We start from the raw sequence: 4,964 nt of genomic DNA on the forward strand, positions 1-4,964 counted from the left end.
CAACGGTTCTTAATACACTTATGCCTGGATGACTTCCTATTTTCTTCTGAATTGTGCTTGAAATATGCTTTCATTTGAAAATTCAAGCCCTATATTTTTTCTCTTGGTCATTGTTGTTTGCAAGGATTCAGATTTTAATTGGGACATCCTGTGCATCCATCCTAAATATTTTTGGCAATAATCATTTATTCAGTATGAGAAAATCAGTTGCCTTAGCACAATGAGTTTAGCTAAGGGCTGGAAGGATGGATGATGAAAAGTAGGTTGAATGGTTGGCAGTATTCTCTTTTCTTAGTTGAGAAAGAAATATTATAGAGTTAATTTCTGTTTGAACTAATTAAAGTTTTAAATTAGAACAGTGTGTACCACACCTGCTTGCAATCCACCTGCATAGGCCCTTCAGATTGGTTCCTACTGTTTTTATCCTTAGGTTTTCATTAAGTGTGTAAACGTAAGCTTTATTAAAAAGTCYAGACTTGCTCATTGCAAATAACTTTTCCCATAGGCCCGTGCACATGATGAGAATTAGCTACTGCAGGATGGATTCTGTAATATCTGGACACAAGTCAGGCCCCATAAAATGCATATGATGGGGATGATGAAACATTTATAGAAACAGCCAATTAATCTTTCTATAAGATTCGTAACACTGAAGATGCCAAGGCAAAGTCCATCTTCCAGAGCTGTGAAACAGTTTATGTGGTACGTGGCATCAATAAGAACTTGCCTGCTTTAGGGGCCAAGTGCAGTTCAGTGTTACCATGATAAGTCTTTGGACCCACCTGCCCATCTGAATTACGTTCCTCTGGCCTAAGCCATCCCTTGGCAGTGTGGAAAGGGAGCATTAGGCTTTTATGACAGATGTCTTGAAGCTAACTCTGAATTTGCAACTCTCAAGGTGCTGGATGCTTCATTAGTCCTCTCCTGCTGGCACCTTGCAACATGTCAGGTTGCATTAACTTGCATGTCCTCATTTTTAGCTGTATCATTCAGAAATGGGAACCATCTTGTCTGTCCCTCTCTGCGGTGTATATTGAGATAAGGGGATCCCAGGACACTGGTCKTCTTTGATGTAGCTCACCTCAGCCATAGAGAATCTCTGCTCTTCTTCCTATTCCCCTGGTGGTAAACTCCATTTAACCCAGACAAATTAGTTCAGGTGCAAAGAAGCATTCAGCTACCTAAAAGACAAGATCAAGTAAAGGATCCCCATATTTCACATTCTGTTACATGTCTTTTACTGTGCCACTTAATRTCTAGTGTAACAGCCTCGTCTTTCACTGCAGTTCATAACAGGCTCACACCCAGGCCAAAATACTTGTATTGATATTTATTCTCACTGAAACCAGCACCTTTTCCCTTAGCTAGGTTATTTCAGTGTTTGTTCCTCAGTGAGACAATCCAGAACCTCATCAGGAAGGCTAGTAAGGTCCCTGGTTCGGTAGCCCCACATGGCTCCTACACCCCACATTGACTGAAGAAGCAAAGGCATGCCCCTGCGTTTCACCTGAGAGAGTACTCTTGTTTTGAAACGTCACCTCACCTGTTTCAGTCTCCTTGAACAGTGACGAAAATTATAAAGATGCCGTGTTTTAATTAGTCTGACCCACCAAGTGAACAATATGTTTAATATCCCTTTACCAGTCTTATAGTTCTGCATGATCATACATAATATCTCTGTCACTTAGAAAGCCTGATTTTCTTCTTCATCTACCACTATGGTAAAAAATAGCTAAACCATCTACTTGCCTCCCAGTTAAATCTTGCAACAATTATATTATCAGAGTTAAAGAAATCACAGCTCAGCTGCAGAGCTGGGAAAAACTCGTACGACTTCTATGGATTCTGCAGAACGTTTTGGTGTTCAGAGTCTTTCCGCACAGCACAAAGCTTCCCTGCACRCAACAGGATATGCTGCTAAAGTTCAGGTGTAAACTTGCTCACCCCAGTGAGCACTGACAGAGCATTATCCTTCCATACAGACCAAGAATCTATTTGATTATCCACTGGCAACACTTACTCTTCACAAAGTCCGAGGCACTCCACGGGAGTAAGCAACTGCACCAGAGCCCCCCAAGGCCAGTAGACTCTGSGTTGCTGCATCTAGAACGGAAAACTGCACCTCACCTCAAAGGAGCRGGCTGAGCCACTCACCACCCAGCTTGACCAGCCACTGCTGCTCCCTTGAAAAGGGGAAACTCTGCAGAACGATTGCCTGAGTAGCCTTCCAGGAGGAGCTCAGAGCATGTTTGCTCAACTGGACCCTACCTCCAGGAAGGAGGGGAATTGATGAAGCACCACCGCTCTGTTTCTGCACAGCACCTCGGGGTGCAACTGTGCTTTTGAGGCAGAGAGAACAATTCCATCATCGCAGGGGATTCACACTGAGGTAAGGCATGTACAGGACTGCATGTTACCACTGGTCCCAAGTCCACATAAATTAAATCAAAGAAAGAAGTTTTATTTGGGTTAGGTTGGTTATGGGCAAAAAGCTGGTTGCCAGAAAAACTAGCAATCAGCTCCCTGGCCTAAAGGAAACTGGATGTTCAAAGAAAGCCTTGACATAAGGGGAGAGAGCAAACAGGTCGATGGCATGGAGAGATCACAGGACAAACAAACTGGCATCATCACTGTTTTCCAAAAGACACCAGCAATATCTGGCACAGAAAGAGTTCTGTGATGCTGAAACAGCTTATATGACAAGCCACAGGGAATCAATGTAAAAATTAAGGCACTTCACTTAAACACTTCAGTATTAAACATTAATTACTGCACCAGGAATTCATTACATGTAGAAACTTGCATTAAGAATGAGGAATACAACCTAGGTTTCAAAGTTTCAGAGTTAAAGAAAGTACATCTGAAGAGCTTTCATTTCTCCTTGGAGCATTTGCATTATCTCTAGCGGCACTTGCAATTGCAGCATGGGTCGGATGCTCTTCTCAGCCGTCCTGGTGCACATGCCCAGGGTCTCAGGTGGGATTACTGGTGCTCTGACAGCTTTACTGCCAAGCTGCATGTGTGCTAGTGCAACACTAACAGACATAATCTCTCCATCTCCCATGAAAGAGTTAAAATTTCTACTCATTCCCCAAACCATCAGTCTGAGAGAGAAATACATTCTGGAGTTGTCAGATGAAGGCAGCTGTTACATAGATCTGATGTTCAAGTACTTGCTCCTGTTGGAGAAAATAGCACTAATGTCACTCTGGAAAGAAAAAGGCGCGTAGGCATATCACAAATCCTACAGTTCAGGCAGGACCTTGTCAGGTACTTCACAGCTGCCACAAGCYGTAATGGAGCAGGCTACATCCTTTGGTGGCTAGCATTTCTCGTTAGCAATAGCAATACTGCTTCCACTGGCTCTACTGCAGCACTGTCAAAYAGCAAAGGAGCAAGAACTTTTCAACGCCAGCCTAGATCAAAGCAAAACAGAGGCTCTGGGGAACCAGATTCCCCAGTGGTGTATTCTGATCTCAGGAATATGAGGCCATCAGATCTCAATACACTGGCAAAGAAAGACAAACTGTTTCATCAGACCTGTTTTCTCTCCTCACTCAGACCTGCACACCACCAGAACAGGAGCGTCCTCTTGAGCTAATCAAGTAACAGCGAGAAAACCAAAAGTGGTTCTTATGCCTGTTTCCAGAGGATATAGGAAGGATGCACAAATGTTTACACAAAAGATTGCCTCCAAGATACATTTGGCRCTTCTAAATCAATTCCCCCAAAATGACTGGACCAAATATTTTCTGCTGGCGCTAAGTATTCTTATAGCGGCCAGATACACTGCAGGGCTGCCTCTCAGCTCTTGTAATCAGGAAACATCCCATAATCCCCTTCTTATAAAAAAGACAGACTCCTCTATTAAGACATTAATTCACCTGAGAGAGACAGCAGGATACAGACATTGCATATGGCAACAAAAGGTCTCCAGTAACTTCACGTTGAAAGTCCACATTTCCTCCCTTCCTCRCAGAGGAAAACTCTGATGTTTAGCAATTCTCTCAAGAGGCTTTAAAAAACAAACCAACCTTCAGGCAGCCCCTTATCCCTTCCAATCTGAGTCCTCTCCCTGCTCCCTGAGGGATGGTCTTAGGATGGACAAGGATGCAGAAACTCGCTCAGATCAGRAGCTCCCTTTACCTCCACTGCACACCGAAACGTTGCCCTTCTCTCAAAGGGAGAGCAGCCCAGCGTCTCTTGATCCTTGTTTTGCAACCCAGGCATCTCACACTGATGTTTATTCCCCTCTCCCTTCCTTGCTCCATCCTCTTCCTCACTACAGCTTCTCCTAGGCCRTCCTCCTGTGATGGTTTCTGCCTGCTGCCTGCTACAGCAATTGTGGGATTGAGAGGATGGTCAGTGGGAATTAATTAGGTCCTTCACCAACCTTTTCCAGAACACTGCTAGGACTCAACAGCAACCCTAAGTTCATTTTCGCATTAAAACTAAAAGCTCAAGAATTCAAATTTCCTCACATACAGACGAAGGCACCTTAATAAATGTAGTTGCAATGCTGCCTGTATCYGCTGTCTTATAGACAAATCCAGTTTGCAAGATTTTAGCTTTAAGTCTACCTGGTGCATGGCACTTCAGTCAAGAAGCCCTCATTCATGCTTAAGCATCCTTTGCTGCTTGACACTCAAATTCAGCTGATGCTACTCCAGCTTTGCTGCTGCACTACTACCCATTGGACAGAGCCATTCATTACGGTGCACGCACTCCTGCCACCACGTCCYGTTTGCTTCTTACATCGTAAACCACTAGGTTGAGTGGGGTCATTTATCTTCTTGTTTTTAACATCTACTTTCTTTTCTTTTCTTTTCTTTTTTTTTTATTAGACTTCTACCTTTGAGAATTCATAAAAAAAAATGCAAAATGCAAAGGAAGCAACAACATTGCCCAAAGCAATGTTCTTGAGTCACTTTTTTTTTTTTTTTTTTTTTTTTTTTTTTTTTTTT

This window comes from Rhea americana, unplaced genomic scaffold, assembly GCF_003343005.1.
Source record: "Rhea americana isolate MKP2758 unplaced genomic scaffold, rheAme1 scaffold_24, whole genome shotgun sequence".
NCBI classification, from domain to species: Eukaryota; Metazoa; Chordata; class Aves; order Rheiformes; family Rheidae; genus Rhea; species Rhea americana.